This window comes from Canis lupus, chromosome 34, assembly GCF_048164855.1.
Source record: "Canis lupus baileyi chromosome 34, mCanLup2.hap1, whole genome shotgun sequence".
Lineage (NCBI taxonomy): Eukaryota > Metazoa > Chordata > Mammalia > Carnivora > Canidae > Canis > Canis lupus.
Genome location: NC_132871.1, coordinates 22,114,484 through 22,133,549, shown reverse-complemented (window position 1 = coordinate 22,133,549; position 19,066 = coordinate 22,114,484). Strand labels below are relative to the sequence as shown.

Genomic DNA, 19,066 nt, shown 5'->3' with positions numbered 1-19,066 from the left:
AGCACTCAGTATACATTGAAAGTCTTACTAATCCTTAGGAAACTATATTTACTTTCTTTTTGGAACTTTCTACCCATTGCAATATCATAATCCTAGAAAGGAATCTGTCCCCCTATAGAACAGGTGTTAACAGTGACCATACTTCCAATCTTGGCCTTTGAAAATATTCCAATTTTTCACATTCCAAATTTGCACAATAGAAAGCAAGGTATGCCTTTGGATTCTCACCTCTACCAGGCTCCAGTACTTTTAAGGAATATGTGACTTAAATACGATTTATGTGTACAGATACTATTTAATTCTCTGAATCTTGTCCTAGGTTATCAAATCTTTCTCAACGCTAAGTAGAAGACAGAATGTATAACACAACCCAAAACACCACTCTACCCAAATACTTACTCAATAAACTAATTTCTTCCTTTATGGCAAATCTGGCTTATGGCAAATCAAAGTCTTTATCTACTAAAACAAATTTACATTATAATAATGGCTTTAAGAATTTAAATTTTAATGGAATCTTTTAAAACAAAGAAAAACCCAAGGCACCTATTTTTATTAGTTTGCAACAAAATTAACTGAAATAAATGCTTAATAAGAAAGTGTTTACTATCCAATAGGATTCTAAACCTCAGTGTAGAAGGAATCAATTTTAAGTATGACATTTGCAATCTTTATGGTCCTATTTATGTAATTATCTAAAAATTCTAAATGTGGTACATCGGTGCTCATTTTTTTTTGGTAGAATTCAGAACATTACTAAATATAATGGTTAACTTCATTAAAGACCCATGTCACGGGTGAGGAGTAGAGCCAGTGCTAAAGTTTTAAGATGGACAAGCAAGGTCTTCCTCTTACTGTGGTATCTGACGGTGGCCACAGCACGGCATTCAGAGACTGAGGTGGGCTTTCCTCAGAGCACAATATTTAAAACACGAAGCTTGATCTCAGACAGCTAAGCCGACACATAGCTCACAGATGGTAAACCCTTCAGTTCCTAAATGTTCAGTTATTGCAATGGAAGGAAAGCATGTGCTTCTATGAACTGTAACTGACATTAATTGTGTATGTCTGCATTTCATCTTCTGGGTTTTCTGGGGGGAAAAACCTGTCAGAATATAAGAATTCATGAAGAGGAAATATTTACTATATTATTTCACAGTAGCCTATTATACTTTCAGAATGTTACAGAGCAGACAAAAACTAATCCTGCTCAGAAATCGCATGGTAATACAGGGGAACGAACCTTCCAGAATGTGTTAATATTTCAGAAGTTCTTACATGTAAATTGAGAGAAGGAAAATAATCCGTAACTTTCTGAAACCTTAGTATGGTGCTAACGATATAAAGGTAGTCTGGGGTGGAACACTTATCTGTGAAAAAACTAAGGAAATAAAAACTACCCTACTTTTGAATCAGAGGAAAATAAGTTCATGTTTCACCTCTCTTCAGAAAAAGGTATTAAATTTGGACAACCCTATGCGTTGTTCCCTCCAATACGGATTTATATTGGAAAAGTAAACAAAGATGTTCCCTTCAAATACCTGGAAAACATTTCTTTTAAAGGGTGTGGGGGTGCAGCACACTTGCTCAACTTGTAGGGCTGGGAGTGGCCCTCAAATGTGACTGGTCCCATAGGTGAGGAAACAGACCCAGGGAACATCCATGATGAACCCACGTGTCAAAGCTAGTAGATGGTGGCATTAAAATTAAACTATGCGAATATGGACCTCCAAATTTCATTCTTTTCATAAGTACAACAGAACGTTGTGGACACCGTGATAGTAAAAATTTAAAGCACCTTTTATTTTTTTTAAAAGCACCTTTTAAACTTAACTAAAACCTCAGTATATTATTTCCAAATGCCCATGTAACTTCCACACCATGGCCCTTCTCCCATCTTTGTTTATATGTTGGAGGCTGTAGAGGCCTCCCAACACTCCCAACACAAGAGACAGGATCCGTGGATAGTAAGTCACGACCGTAGAAACATTTCTTCCCCCTTGCTATAAAATGCGTTTCTACAGTCACACAACCATGATTGTGGGCATAAACATTTAACGAATATTTTCAAGAAGAACTGAAATTGTAGTTACTGAACTATGATGTAAGTCATCACAATAACGCTTTGCTGATTTTTTAAACTCGTTGCAAGATCTCCCCCCTCCCCGTTAGAGCATAATCAACCACAGTTTTTACTTTAAGCAACCACATTGCTTCTAATCAGAATTTATAAAATAAAGGTAGAATTAACATCAAAGTAACAAAGCTTTGTAGACCTGGGATATAAACAAATTTATTTTTCCTGGAGGCAGTGACCCCACTGAAAGAAGGGTTAAGTGAGATTTTAAGATAAAGTGTTTAGGTAAGAGTACTCTAGATGCATGCTCAGCCCTTGTGTGTTCATGCTGGGATACATTAAGAACCTAGAGAAGACTCAGGAAATGGAAAATATGTATATTCAGGTTACGGGAGACTCACCACAGGTAGGGTTGTTTGGCCTGAATAAAGAAACAAAATGTGATTCTACGCAGGCCTCAACCACAATATGAAGATCTCCATCACTGGGAGAGCCATTCCTGTCAAACCTCACCATCTCCAAAGATGATCAAAGCCAAGTGAAAGGGATGAGGTTTGTGAAGAGAACTGTTTAATTAGACCTGAAGAAACTGTAGAATTCTTGCTGTGTCACTGCAGGTCCTGCAAGAAGCAAACACTATGACAGACCTGTATGTTCTAGGGCTTTCCAGGGGAGCTTGCACATGGGTGAGAAGGGGGAAACCAAGCAGGACAGGTCCGGGGAGCAGAGCAGAGCACAGTTCTGACCTCTGGAAAAGAACAGAGGGAAGGAAGGAGGGTTAATGGGAGGAGCACAGTTGAGAGTTTCAGCCCAGCTGAGGAAGGTCCCAGAGAGAGGATGGGCATCCTGGGTGCGCTTGCTGCAGGAACGGCCTGCTCCTCCTACTTGTCCCTCCTCTATGCTCCTGGTGGCTGGGAGCAGCTGGCAGGTTCCACATTGGCGTGGACACGGAGGCAGATCTGAAGGTGTGGCCCCCAGAGGAGGTCTCCTAACCTGGACAGCTTCTCTGAATGGAAGAAATGAGCCACTCAACCTCTCTAGCCACCACACTAGCTTTACAGGTTTATTTATGTATTTATGTATTTATGTATTTATTTATTTATTTATTTTTAAGTCACCAGTAAAGTTACAGTTGTTTTAGTTTTCAGAGTGACAGAGATTTAGGAAGCAAAGGCAGTAACTTTCAGTGATCCCTTCCATCACATTCAATTTGGTCCTGGACTTTTATTTGGCAATATGTTGAAACAAAAGAGATCAAATTTTAAACCGAATTGTTCGGTCTCCAGCTTCCCACTCTATTTTTTTTTTTTATAAATTAAAAACATTTTGTTCATGCTATGTTAAGTGAGCATTTCATGACAGCTAGTGGATTCAATTAAAATAAATTTTAATTCTTATTTGAAGACATCACAAGCAGAATGCCTTTTGTTCTTCTAGATTGATTTAAGGCAAATTGCTCCGTGTACTACAGCAATTTTAAATGTATTTAAAGTTTTTTAAAATCAGAATTATGTGGAATAGTCTAACAGTTTAAGTTTAAACGAGGCAATTAGCTGGTTACAACTGGAACTACCAGGCCCTATTTAAAATAATGAGGTCTGACAGTTATGGAATCTGAATTATTCATTGATAACTAGCTTTTCCTCATCTGCAAACCATGGCTAACATTAATAACAGAGGTGTAAGTGTGATAACCAAAGAGTCTGACATTAAGAACACACATGCAAAAGTGCTAAATTCTTATTTAATTAAAAAGGATCATGATAGCAATATTTTTCCTGAAAGAAAATCATTAGGTAAAATGTGTTTTCTCATCTGTTTCATCTCTCTTTTCCTGAGGTGGATTTTGCATAAGGAAATAATTGTTTTTGATTGCATACAACAAAATAATTTCCTAATCATGTATTGTCGGCAAACTATAAAGAAACATAAACATTTCTAATTGTTAAATCTTTAAGATAATCATTTTAGAATTCTAGTTCCCTTATTTGCAATCCCCAGAAACAGGTAAATTATACACTTCAACTTTTTAATTGAAAGAGAAAAGTAGACCATAATAAATTACATGCAAAAAGGCAAATAACTCAATTGATGATCATTTAATTGAAGTGAATACTGTGATTACCATGAGCCAATTTACTTATTGGCAGCACAGTTCAAAACTAATGGAATAAATCAAGTTGTTGCTCCCCATAATTTTGCAGCAAAGAAAGAAAACTTGCAAGAGGTCACTAAGCATAAATCCATATTGTCCTTTACAGTCAGAGATGGTGTGACCAAAGGAGAGACTACCCTTGTATGTGAGGACACATGGGCAAAGCTAAAAGGTATGACTACAAACCCTTCTCTCCAACACTGCAAACAGGTTTCAACAACAACAACAACAAAAAAAAAAAAACAAAAAAAAAAAAAAGGGAAAAGAAAATAAGCAACAAGAACAGTAACAAAATCCTTCCTCCCTTGGTTTCTTACTATGGTTGCCATTAGTGCCTCTCAACATTGTATCAAAATTAGTAATTCAATATTGAATTTCCTCATGCTGATACTGGGATTGTCTATAGTCTGCATAAGGGTTGACCACATGTCCCACTGGATTCAGGATAACATTGGTGTATGCCTTTGGGTTCAGTGTAATTATTTAAAGATATACAGACACCTTGTTTACCGGGTATCCTGATTTGGCCATTCTGACAATAGTAGTGATAATGTCCTCACTTATTGAGGACTCACGATGAGGCGGTCCCTGAGTTAAATGTAGGTCCTGAGCTTTAGGTTTGTATTATTACTTTTTTAAAGATTTTATTTATTTACTCATGAGAGACACAGAGACAGAGAGAGGTAGAGACACAGGCAGAGAGAGAAGCAGGCTCCATGGAGGAAGTCCGATGTGGGACTCGATCCTGGAACTCCAGGATCATGCACTGAGTGGGAGGCAGATGCTTAACCACTGAGCCACCCAGGCGTCCCAGGTTTGTATTATTATTACTCCCATTCCACAGCTGGGAAACCTGAACTTCTTAGGGGTGAAATAACTTTCCCAAAGACATATAGGGAGGCCGACTGCCATGATTCAGACCTTGGCACCTTAAATAAAAATCCATGCTTTTAACTATTACACTAGATTTCTCCTATTCTTTACCTCGTGAAATTTCATGCCCTGTCACAGAAAACGATAAACTAATAGTCACAAATACACTTCATATATGCCCAGACACCAGAAAGCCAATGAGTTTTATAAAGCATGAATGGCCAATGATGTTAAGTGGAGACATTTACACAAATAAAGATATACACCAAAATAGATGAAGTAAAATAGCACAGCCAGCTAATAGGGGCGGAAAATCCCATATGTTTCAAGTTTTCTCCCTGGTATTCATCAGCAGCACAACCTAGAAAAAAATGTGACTCTTGTTAAGCCTGGAGTGTCCCAAGAGTCCAAGTAAAGAATGTCCCAAAATGGGCTTTTAGATATGTCTCTGTTACTGGATTTATGGCTCAGTGCCTATGCATTTGTAACACAGTGGTCTTTTTAGTAAGACTTACAAAAGGAGGATTTGAAGGATGGCTTTTTTTATTAGTGCAGATATATATGCCATAACCTGATTTTTTTTCTTTCAGTACAGATGTCAGTTACAGTGTACCTATCATGCTCTGCAGATTGTGTCATTGGTCAAGAAAGGAGAGAAACCCCAATATAATGATTAATAATCAATGTGTCTGGCCTTTAAGTCCACCCAGAGGAGAAATGAAACACTGATATAGAATCTCTCCCTGAAGGAAGAAAAACACTGAGGGTGGAAAAAGAGGGCAGGATGAGCTACCCTTAGAGGAATATAAATAGTGGAGCTGTCTAGTGTTGGGTTCTGCTTGGTTTGGTCTAAAATGTTGTAAGTGAATGATACATGAAGTTTACATCATAGTTTCTTTTTGTAATAAAACCATTAATATAAAATAAAGTAAGTAAAATATAAGAATGATCATTTTAGTGAGGTTTTTTTTTTGACAGCTGCCCTGGTGCCCCCCCCCCCTTCTCTAGACTGAATGACACAGCTTGAAACAGATGAAGGAAGACTTGGCCATTGTGTCTCTTACTAATGATATGTGGGCAGGGAGTTATTACAGCTCTTTCCCAGGCTGGAATGAAGTGAAACTATCTCTAAAAAAGTAACGTGTGCGTTCAGGGTTGCCTATCTCCTTAATTTGCTACTCCCTTCTCCCCTCTTTCTCTTTCTATTTTCTTCCATTGACTGATTACATCTGTCCTTTAAAAGAAAGTCTGGTGAAGGTATTTGAAACTCCAATACACAATCTCACTGATTATTTTATGCTAATGAATGAACTATCTAGCAATATAATATTTCACTTTTTGTGCCCTCCTGGTGGTAGCACAAGATAAATTCTAGTGTATCTTTAATTAACTAAGGGAAGCAGAAAGAAATCTCTGTGGATTAATAATATTTATGGCCTTAAAGTGAACAAAATAACAGATGAGGGTGGGAGGGGGCAACTAAATGGTAGACAAATCTTAGAGAGTTAATTAAAACAAAATTCATGCTTATTTTGGCCTTTTTATCTGCAAACGGTCCTGATGCCAGGGAACAATGAAAATTAAAAATATTCTCACTCTTCCCCCAAGCCCTTTTAGTCTAAACATCCCACCCGTCCCCATTCCCCCCTTCCTTCTACCCTCTACCACCAACCCATGTATTTCAATACATAACCACTCAGACTTACCCCAAAACTCCAGACTTTGTCAAAATTCTGATGAGAATTCTTAGGAAGGGGCCCTCAGTATTTGTCTGAGATGCAGATTGAAAAAATGAATTACTTGAGATTAAGGAAGCTGTGTGCATACTTGCAGCCTGACCGCTTTGCTCCCAGAGCATTGAAGAAGGATATCACTGAAGAATCTTATAGAAAGAATCAAAGCAATTCGAAGAATTTGGCCCTCGTTATTTCTCCAAAGGCCTTAGTAAAAACCAACTGATCATCAACAAACTGGTCATCAGAGATAAGTGCTGCTAAGATTGGACAGAATGTATGGCTACCAGGGACCAAGAAATCTGAAAAGGAACCAAAACAGCTCAAAGACTCACAGCCTGGACTGGCCTTGATATTGGTCTGCACACACTTCCTCATCTTGAGCACAGACGACATCCTTCTGACTTTAACTAAATAGGAAGGAAGACGATGGCAGACACAAATGAAGTCAATACAAGAGTGGGATGAGACTTGTGTCTCTTAGTGCGATTGAAATTCAATTCTATTTCATTCTTGGTATTTCTGTGTTTTCAAAAATTTTATTTTTTATTTTTATTTTTTTTAAAGATTTTTTTCTTTATTTATTTATGATAGTCACACAGAGAGAGAGAGAGGCAGAGACACAGGCAGAGGGAGAAGCAGGCTCCATGCCCCGGGAGCCCGACGTGGGATTCGATCCCGAGACTCCAGGATCGCGCCCTGGGCCAAAGGCAGGCGCCAAACCACTGCGCCACCCAGGGATCCCCCTCAAAAATTTTAGTACAAGTTATAGCAGTTTCATAGTGACTACAGCTGCTAACAGTATAAACATAGCAAAAGAATATATTGACATATACTATTGTTAACTAAATGGTTCAAAACTAATGTCTAAAGAGAAACATGAGGTTCCCTACTTGGAAATTAAAATAACATCCTCTTTCCAGAAAAATTCTGAATTCCTTATAGACTGCTATAAAGTAGTCCTTACAGATTGCCTCAAATTCCACCATAATTGATATCCCTTTGATAAAGAACTAAAAGCACCTAGAACCTTTTCTAGGCTCAGTATTATAGGGAGATCACCTTGACATCTTTAAATAACCATGGTTCTGCCTAGGTCAAATCTCATATTTTCCACATTAATCCCAGCTCCCACCCTATAGAGTGGAGCCTCCGTGAGCCTCTTGTGGTGTAATGCTGCTAGAGTTCCTTGACACCAAGTTACCCCAAAGTAAGTTTCAGTCTTAAATAAAGTTGGTTCTCAATTCTATAATGAACGTATTTTTCTTTCGCTTTCTAGGGCCCTATGACCTCATGCAATGTAATTGGAAATCTGGAGCTGCCAAGGAAGGTTGTAGGAGTTGTGCACAAAAGTACTCTGCCAAATGGAATACATACAGCTGAAGTCCAACTCAGACTTCCTCACCAACTCTTGTGCCTTAGCTTGGGGCTACATTATTTGGGGAAGTGTGTGTGTGTGTGTGGGGGGGTATCTTTTAGTAATTCTACCACCTAGAATGAGTGGGGTTTTTAAAAATAATTTATTCTCAGATAGGAAAACTTTTATAAACTTGGAGAAAGATGCTATATGTGTTAGCAGTGATCAAGAGAGAAACCCATCTTAGTGTCCTCTTAGCTGTTCACTTTCAAGCATCCCCCACGTCTGTGACTCTAAATTAACTATTGTAATTCCTCTGTCCTATATCCCATGCCCTTTGGCTCTATTTGGAGGTAAGATCTAAAAAATAACTCAGACTAAGGTATTAATGGCTAAGACCATAATGTCCTTGTCCTAGAAAGCACTTTTGCATTGTAGGGCTTTGACCACTACAGAACACCTAGAGCCACAGAAATTTACTTACTGGCAGGCTGGTAAGGAGGGTGCTTGACCCTTTAGTCTTGCAACTCTACCTACTTAGTTGTAAAGCTGGTCCCTCCAAGTGTTCTTTGTAATCCAATGATATTCATGATCTCATCTTCACATTTGATCCGGGTCCTATGCACTCAAAATGTTCAAGCTATGCAAAGCCATCAGTTGAAGATGTAAAAAATAAACAGGCCAATGTCCAACTATATAGAAAGAGACTTTCAAAAGATTTCAGTTCCAGTCTTGAACACTTCCTAACATGTGCGACTTTCCCCAAGTCACCTCACTTCCTCAAACATTATAGGATTATTCTGAGGAATAAATTAGACATTTATGGCAAACCCTAGCAAAATGGCAGAAAGATAGCAGACACAAACTAAGACCCATGGAATCAGAAGCAGAACAATTCATAGCTTCAATGAATCTGGTACTACCTATACTACTATTAATAATATAAATAACCAAAAGATGTATTCATCAGATAGGACGATTGTAATAGAAAGCAATGTGATTAGTCATACAAAAGTAGCTATTTTAAATTTCTGTTCTTGAATTTATTTTTAGCACTACCTCATTAACATGAAATCCAAGACTGTGGGCATAGGTATGTTAGCAGCATCACGAACCATAACAGACTTACCATGGGAAAATATTTCTTTAACATTAGGATTCCTTCCTGGCATCTTCCCTCATGGGACTTGTTCTTTCATTGAATTACTCATTTTAATTGAGAATTATAAACCTCACAGGGGGGTGTCATCATGCTGAGATGAAAATGACTGAAGTTTTTATAGACTTCTTTTTGTGTGTGTTAGGTTGATGATAGCATGCTCCAGTTTAATTTAATAGATAAAACGGTTCTGTTTCTTAAATACAGAAAATAGATGAAATACTGTTTTCTTTTCACAGCCAAGGTCTAAATAATTGTATTTCTAATTTTTATCTTCTATTAAAATATCCGCAGAAACTTTCATCAATAAAGCACGCCATTTCTTAACATTATTGTCAGTCTAATTTTTAAATTGTTATCATTAACTTCAGGAAAACACACTCCCACTCATATTTCCTATGGATGTCCTTAAATCCTAAGATTTTCCATGATCCCATTGCCAAATTCCACTGTGAAAACCTCACCCTGTAAACAAAACAGAAAGTCGATGAAAATGTGTAAAGAGAAAGGTTAATGGTATAATATAGGTTTATATCAAACTATTTAAAGTCAGACTTGCAATTAACACCTACATATACAGAACATAAACATTTATATCTTCAAATAATCTGACACACAGCTTGAGGTTGCCCAAAACTGAGAGAGCAAAAGAAACATTTTTAAAAATTAGTAGTTACTGAGACCCTAGAATTTCAGATATTTTGAAGAACCACAGCATTAGCAGGAGCTGTGGAAATGATGTGATTCATACTTTCTCTTCTTAAAGATAAGGAATCTGAGGCTCAAGCATCAGAGTATTTTGCCCAGATCAAATAAAACCGACATTGATTGACGGTTGAAGTTAAGGAAGGACAAGGGCCAGAAGCCTCTCAGAAGGTAAGATGGAAGGCACCTGGGTGGCTCAGTGGTTGAGCCTCTGCCTTTGGCTCTGGTCGTGATCCCGGGGTCCTGGGATCGAGTCTCACATCGGGGTCCCTACAGAGAGCCTGCTTCTCCCTCTGCCTGTGTCTCTGCCTCTCTGTGTGTCCCTCATGAATAAATAAATAAAATCTTAAAAAAAAAAAGAAGGTAAAAAGGAGCAAATAAGCGGAGCGCAAAAATCCTTCTTCCCACTCCAGGCTCATGAGCCCCTCGCAGTCACCTTTCATTCATTTTTCCAGTCTTTGTACCTTTTTTAAAAGCCTTCTAATGACTTTGGAAGAAGTCCCATTCACATTAACTTCCCATTTGTCAAATGGCCCATCTCCTTTAAAATCATTTCCAAAATGTTACCTTTTATTGGAAACCTAATACAATAATAAAAATAACTGACATTTATTGAACAGTCGACCTGTGCTCCCAAGTGAAGACCAGAGATTGATGGCCACCTATCACTGTCGCAGCTACTCTGTCCTCAAAAGGCCAGGACACACAGCGAGTGTATTCCCCTTGTGGCACTCACAGTTCTGAGCGTGGAGTTTGCAGTTAGACAGTCTGAGTTCAAGTCCTAGCTCCACATCTTAGAAGCCATGCCTCACGGGGCCACTTACTCTTTGCTTTAACTTGAGTGATGCCATTTCGAATCCATTTCAATTTCTAATGCAGTTGCTGTGGCAGAGATAGGCACCCAGCATCCTTCCTCTTCCTACATTACAGCTGCCAGCCCTTCGCAGCAGGGTGGAGCCCTGGGCCTCCGTCCTACCAATAAAATGGAAGCTGACAGGACTTGTCCCTTGGGGGTGAAGCACTTCAGTGTGGTGTGCCTTCTCCATGCTTTCCCTCTTCCCGATTTGCTGCTTGGGTGCTGAATTCCATGCATTGAAGATGATGGAAGCTCCACTGACCTGACTCTAAGCAGCTGTGATACTGAGGCCCCTCCCACCCTCTCCAAACCCCACTCTACTATATCCATGAGAAAAGGGAAAGAAGTCTTTGACAAGTTTGCAGTTGTCCTGCCCTGGTGAGTAAAGTCCTTGTCAGTGGGCATGATGTATGCAGAGGGAGAGGAACAGCCATTGAGAAAGTGGGTCGTGGTTTCTACTTTTCTATCAGTGCTATTCTCAGAAACTACTCTTTCCTCTCAGAATCATAAGAATAAGGTATTTTAAACCATTCCATATATTTTTCATATTCAGTGTCCATGGGAAATATTGTTGAGGCAAAGGTTTTTAAAAATGGTTTAAAAACCAATGAATTATAGAATTAACTCTGTTTATTCTCTTCAGCATAGCTTATTTTAGCCCCAGGATGAATGTTAAGTAAACAGTGCATGGAATGGGGGCACCTGGGTGGCTCAGTGGGTTAAGCAGCTGCCTTGGGCTCAGGTCATGATCTCTGGGTCCTGGGATCGAGTCCCACCTTGGGCTGTCTGCGCATTGAAGAGTCTGCTTCTCCCTCTCCCTCCCCCTGCTTGTGTACACGCTCTCTCTCTCTCTTTCTCAAATAAATAATAAAATCTTAAAAAAACAAACAACGGTGCATGGAACTAAAAAGGCAGTTTTTCTGTCCGTCTTCACTGAACCTTAAAAAAAGACACAATATTCCTCTTAAAAGAGAAATTTGATCGTGGCCCTTTCTTGTGTTGAAACCTGCAGTGGTTCTCAGTTGACAACCGACTGTCCTGGCATATAAGGCTCCTTATGTTCTGGCCCCACCTTATCTTTGTCTTTAAAATAGTATGGTGTTATTGTTAAAAACTCAAAATCTGGCATTCTATTTCTCAGATTTGAATGCTGGCCCTGCCACTAACCACTTGCATTATCTTGAGCAAAGCATCTAGCTTCTCCAGCCTTAGTATCCCCTTCCACAGGAGACAGAAATGTCTCATGAAGGTTTCAAGAGTCGTAAATGGGTGGAAAACATCATGTGCTCAGAGCAGCATCAGACATGGTCTGGTCCATAATAGGAAGTATTGCTGCGACCGCACAACATTGTCTGATGGAATTTTATACCATAACTTATGCTTAAGGACAATGCTGGGTGTGTAGGAGAAACAATAAAATATAAGACGTAGTTTTTGTCCACTAGAATTTGTCAGGCTAGGTAGAGAATTCTTAAACTTGAAAAATATTAGCTTTAGTGGATACACAATATATGCTTAACTTAATTGAAATTTTTAAAGGAAGCCTTATGCTATGCTTTCAATATATTCCTTGAAAACAAGCCTAATATCAAAACCCCTTTTCATAAAATTTTTATTACGTTTTTTAAACTACATATTCAGCATTTTACCAGAAGGGGAAAAAAAGAATTTTTATCTTCAGAGATCTAAAAATGTTTCGTATCAGAAACCATATTCAGATAATAAAAGTAAATATCAATTAGCCGAATCTTAAACGTGAAGCTTGCTGAAGCTTGTTAATGTTGCTAAGTGTGCTTGTTACATATGCAAACAAAAAATAAACTGTGCATTTTTTTTCTGCACAAAGATTATCTTCAGCAGGAAGTTTTTAGAGTTCTGTTCACTCCGAGATTAAATATGCAAAAGAAGAGCTTTCCCATATTTTATTCCCTTAGAATATTTTAATAAAAGATTAACTTCTTCTGCAATGAACAATGTTATGTTTTTTTTCTTACAATATCTTTCTCCCGATTTTACTGTACTCTACCTGGTTCTATCACCTTGAATCAGAGCCTTCTCTTGCTGTTTTTTCAACCTTTCAAATGCTTGTAGACAATGATGGAGGTAGGGAGAATGCCAGCAAACACAGTTCTAAGACCTCTTTGCCCCACCAGCACACAACTCATTTAACAGTATACAAATGATTTAACAGTAATACCAGCCGTGTTCCCACAGGAAATCATTTCCATTCCCACCACTGCTTGCAGATGGAGGTCATGTTTCCCTCTCTCCTTAGTCACCGCTCAGCCAAACTATTCATATTTACATAATTCTCCCAGTAGTGTTAGGTAAACTTTCTGAAATCAGAGCAGTTTGTGGAGTTGGCACCTCCAGAAAGCACTGTGGAACCAGTGGATGGAAGAGAGCCGGGGGTGGGGGGTGGGGGGTGGGCAGGCCTGGGATGCATTTGTGTTCGCCCCATCCTGAATTTTCTCCATTTTCTCCTCCAGATGCACGCTCCACTGTATCCTGTTCCTCTCTGTGCCCTTGGAGACTCCCTTGCACGGCCTTATTCTCTGACTTTCTGTTCGGTTTGATCAAATTGAGGCACTGAGGAGATCAGAGGGCAGGAAAAAAATTGGAGTTGGAGTATTTATAATTCCTGGCTCCCTCCTTGCTCTGCTTCCGATTGGTGATGACTTATATTCCTATATTTATAGCCACGGTTTCCATCGGAGGGCCATATCTCACATCTGCAAATATTCCCTCCAGATTCCAGGAGCAGTTTTTCCACCTTCCGTCCTTGGACTTAGGTTGGCAACATCTCTCCAACCTTAGCTGGTCCTGGAGTGACTCACCATCCAGTGTTAGTTTCCCTTAATCCCACCCACTTCTTTGTCAATAGTACTTTCCCTGAAGTCTCTTCAGTTGAGCCTTGTAGGTGAGCTCTCCTTTTCCCACTGGGACCCTGGCTGAAAGCAACATAAACCTGAATTACGCAGATAATATCAGATAGTCTCAACCAGGTCAAAACCAGTGGGCACTAGAAATGGTATCTTTAAAAAAAGAATGAATGTTTTGTTGTTGTTGTTGTTGTTGTTGTTGTTGCTTCCCTTCTGAAAGCTCAGGGAAGTTTACATTATGGCAAATCCAGAAGTGAGTGCAAATCTAAGGCAAGATTCCTCAGGAAAAGGTAATTAGAAGTCTATTATCTTCAAAGTTCTTCAAGGAACTTATCATTTCTTTCATGGGTTTGTCAGCAAACACTTCCATTTGACAGAACCAGCACATGGCACAGAGGAAATGAAAGCGGCCTGGGAGCCAGAAATCTTTGTTTCTGCACCAGCTCTTTCACCGATATGTTGTATGACCTTGAGCAAGTCACTTAATTTCCTTGACTTCAGCTTTTTTTTTTTTTTTTTCTGTCTTCAGTAGGACAAAGTTATAATTCATGACCTCCTGGTTCCTGCTACATCTTTAGCATAAGCACAATTCTTGATAGTAGAATCCACTTGTGAAGCACTGGCTTAATCATATATGCCAACTCCTGAAGTCCATGTTTTCATATGGCCAATAGACCATTCTACTTGAGTCATACTCATCTTGAAAGGAGGAGGCTGGCGGCACCTGGGGGTCTCAGTCAGTAAAGTGTCAGACTCTTGGTTTCAGCTCAGGTCATGATATCAGGGTCGTGGGGGCAAGCACGGCAACGAGCCCTGCACCTGGCTCTGCACAAAGAAGGGTATCTTGAGATTCTGTTCCTCTCCTTCTGTTCCTATCTCCCCTCTCAAATAGATAAATGAATCATAAAGAAAAAAAGAGAGAGAAAATAAAAAAGAAAAATGGAGGGGGCTTGTCCTGTAAGATGTGTGCCATTGCCTTCATCAACTTAGACAGGGACTGATCATGCCATGGCTAATGGGGTAGTGTTTGTGAACTGAGATTCATGTGTTAGTTAGAGTTCCTTCCTGGTTTGGGAAAGGTGAACTGAGACTAGAACAGCAACATCTGATGTCTATCCTCTGGATGAACATTCTTTTTTTCTGATCTAATCATGTTCAATTTCTTTCTTGCTAAGCTAAGCCTTTTCATGATGCTATTTTGGAACATAGTATTTCCTCTGCCCAAAATGCTTATACTCAAGTTTTCAAACTTCTCCTTTACCTTCAAAACCCCAAATATTACTTTCCCCTTGAAACATTTTCCTGCACCCCACTTTCTTCTCCATTCCTTCTATCTCTACCATCTATCATATCCATTTTCTACAGTACATGTCCCACCTGTCTCAAGGGGCCATGAGTTCTCCTGTCTCATCTTTGTCCCCAATAGTCTAACATGGAAACTTATACTATAAATGATAAAAACTATGAATAGATCTAAGGGGAAATGAAACACTTTTCCAAAACTGGAAGTTCAGGATGTACTTGCCCTGGCTTTAAAATAAAATAAAAAAAAAGAAAGAAGAAAGAAAGAAGAAAGAAAGAAAAAGAAAGAAAGAAAGAAAGAAAGAAAGAAAGAAAGAAAGAAAGAAAGAAAGAAAACCAAACCAATGTCTTTTCCTTTATAGGAGATAGAAATGTGTGCATTGTGAGATGTAGGAAGGAAGAAATATGGCCAGAGATTGGAATGAAGTTGGTCATATCTTTGAGATATCCCGGCATCATTGCCGAAAGATTGTCTCTATACTGGCAATTTTGATTCAAATATGGAAAACCCTCTCCCATGCCTTTGGAAAGAGCATAGAGGAAATGATCTTTATTTTTCTTGTTTCTGTTTTTCTGATGGCTCCTCTGATTCCTTCAACTAGCTCCTCTGATTCCTTCAACTAGCCACTCACTCTGTTGTCTCATTCCCTGTCCTTGTCAATGTATGCCATCATAATCCAGTTCCCTGATGTAATGATTTATCTGTTGACTGCATGGATACAATTTTTAAAATCAAATAAATTGTAAGTACATATGAGCCTCTACTCCCCTGGGGATACCACTTTTTGTTTTGGGAGGATAAACCCAACCACTTAGTGGTATAATTTTTTTTTATTAGCTTATGAGCTTTTTAAGAGTAGGAAATCAAGGGTTTAGTTTAATAATGTAAAGGACATTCTAAAATCTAAGCTTAGAATTTTTCATTTAACTGAAAAGTCTTTGGTAAGGTCAAAAAGAATTTCAGGGTTGGATTGTTTAGACATTAAACATGCTCAAAAAAGAATATTCTAGGTTAATTAAGAATTTCAAAATGAATTTATAATTGGTATATTTTTAAAGTTTTGAAATGCTTTCTCAATTCCATTTAAAAAATTTATTTCATGTCTAATGTTTTATTGTTGTTATTGTCATTATGCATTTGTAAAAGACTAGAATAACATTTTATCTCTATTAGTGCCATTCTTCTAACTTCATATAGTTGCCATAAAATATGATGGTTACAGCTTAGTAGCCTTCTCTCTCTCTCTCTCATGTTTTCTTTTCTTTTTCTTTCTTTTTTTACTTTTCAAGAATATTGTAAGACCATCAGAAGAAACCCAGGCTTATACTTTGTTCAAATCTTTGCTTTATATTTTATTTTCCTATAGTGCTGTATGACTTGAAGAAGCAAGCTAAAAATTGTCAGAATATTGTCAGGGGCAATGCATGCAAAATCCAATCTAGTTTCACCACCCCTATTAGCTTTTCCACTTTCCATGCAAAAATTATTTCTGTCAATATTTTAATTTCAACTAGACGGGGTGGAAGGAATGAGTGACATCTAAGCAGATGGTTGTCAGAAAACTGATGACTGCATACAGTGGTGTGATTAAGAATCAGGGAATAAATACATGCAGCTAGTTGTAAATATCTGGCATCTACATATATCCTCCCAAGGAACTCAATCTTGTAGATTACATTTGATTAATAAAAACCTTATATTTTGATAATGTATTTTTATAAATGGCTAAAGTATTACATAAATATTAGCTATATCCTTAAAGGTTGATAAAAAGTAAGCTTAAGTGAATATAAATATGGCCTTATAAGTCATTATTCAGCTTCCTTATTAACTTTCTAAACACCTTGAAAGATGTGCATTGGCTGCTTAAATAGAAAGAAGTATAATTAGAATTATACAAATTATTTGCTAGTGGTTATGAGGGTCAGAGAGGACCACCCCAAATCAGTATACTTTATACCATATTGCATCTTGAAATCAATATACAATTTTGCTTGGTTTTAGGGTTTAAAGATAATGTGGAAAAGAAATGCCTACATAGAAGCTTTCAAACTTTTTTGACAATAACCCAATTTAACAGTTGAATTGAATCCCCCCAAAAGATGTTGAAGTCCTAACTCCTAATGTCCATGACTATGGCTTTATTTGAAAACAGGGTCTTTGCAGATGAGTTAAGGTCACTGAACCCAATATGACAGTGTTCTTATAAAAGAAGAAGGGGCACTTGGGTGGCTCAGTCAGTTACACGTCTCCCTTCAGCTCAGGTCATGATGACAGAGTCCTTGGATGGAGCTCCATGTCAGGCTTCCTGCTCAGCAGGGAGTTTGCTTCTCCCTCCACCCCCTGCCCCACTCTGTGTCCGAAATAAATAAATAAATAGAATATTTTTTTTTTAAAGGAGAAATTTATAGACAGAAAGATATGCACATTGAGAGAATTCCATGTGAATATGATGGCAGAGATTAAGGGTATGTGTCTACAAGCCAAGGAATGCCAAAGGTTGCCAGCAAAGCAGTAGGAAAGCTGCATGGGATTAACTATCCCTCACAACCCTGGAAGGATTTAATCCTGCCAACACTTTGATCTCAGACTTTCAGCCTCCAGAACTGTAAGACCATACATTTCTGTTGCTTAAGTCACTGAGTTTGTGATACTTTGTTACGGCAGCCCTAGCAAGCTAATATAATCCACAATCAGAAATGCATTGAAATCTACAATAGCCACACATATATAAATAGCAAAATTTTCACAAAACAATATTTGCCATTGGGGCGTCTATAGGTGGCACAGTTAGTTAAGTGTCCAACTCTTGGTTTCAGCTCAGATCATGATCTTAGGGTCCTGAGATGGAGCCCTGCATTAGGCTCTAGGCTCAGCAAAGAATCTTCTTAAGACTTCTCTCTCTCTCCCTCTTTCCCTCCCCCATGCTTACAGACTCTCTCTAAAAAAAAAAAAAAAAAATAAGTGAATTAAGCTTTTTTTTAAAAAAACAATATTTGCCACTGATGCACTGACATTTTCAAATTTACATATTAAATTTTTGCTTGTCACAACACATAAAATTAATTTTTTGGAGTCAAATCTACAGTTTAGAAAATGTTAGCCTAATAAGAGGAGTAACATTTAGCTCCTACACACTGGGTCACTTTTATTTATTGTGACACAAAAAGATTTGAGACAAGATCACTTTTTGAAAGGACATGACACACACTCCCAATGAAAAACAATATCAAATCTATAAAACATTCATACACCTAACATTATTTAGAGGAATTCTTTAAAATCAGCAGTAAGAACTCTAGGCCCAGAATTGATGAGTAGGATTCTAAGTTGTCTCACGTATTGCTCTGACCTCAGCTGCCACTGTCCACAGAATAATCCCTTCCCCAATTCTTGTTTTGGCTGCTATTTATTTCGAACAATGTTGAGCAGGTTTAAGTAGAAGATCTTTGAACAGTGGTTAAGTCACTAATCAAATTGTAATTAACTCAAGATCAGCGGGTGATCTTACTCTATAGCTCCCAACTTGAAAAAGTGTGGCCTCATTGGAGCCTCTACTTCTGAATTTCCAACCTTCCGTTTCCTTCCATCTCTTTTCTCTCTCAATTCTTTTTGTTCCTTCAATTCTTTGTAGGTTCTCTTCTCTCCCACTTTGGTCAAGTGTTTATTCTTGCATTATACTTAGTGCATCCCACTCTCTGTTCTTCTATATCTGCTTTCAGGCCTGTTGTTGGCTAGATATTTTGGCTTTCCTTCCTTATCTGTCACTGGATTTTTTTTGTTTTATTTTTCTCTCCTTTAACTCATATTAATATATAAAACATATTTTTAGGGTTGCACATGATGAATTAAAATGAATAACTTGGGCAGCCCAGGTGGCTCAGCGATTTAGCACTGCCTTCAGCCCAGGGTGTGATCCTGGAGACCCAGGATCGAGTCCCATGTCAGGCTCCCTGCATGGAGCCT

At 38.3% G+C, this 19,066-nt stretch overlaps 1 long non-coding RNA gene across 4 annotated transcripts in view; it reads right to left on the bottom strand.

The window, feature by feature from the left end:
* LOC140624528 (uncharacterized) overlaps positions 1 to 19,066 on the bottom strand; it is a 268,997-nt gene that overhangs the window by 122,545 nt on the left and 127,386 nt on the right. For all 4 annotated transcript variants that reach the window (XR_012024002.1, XR_012024005.1, XR_012024003.1 and 1 more), the window contains one exon: positions 2,725 to 2,825. This is a non-coding gene — a long non-coding RNA (uncharacterized lncRNA). The remainder of the gene's footprint in view (positions 1 to 2,724; positions 2,826 to 19,066) is intronic.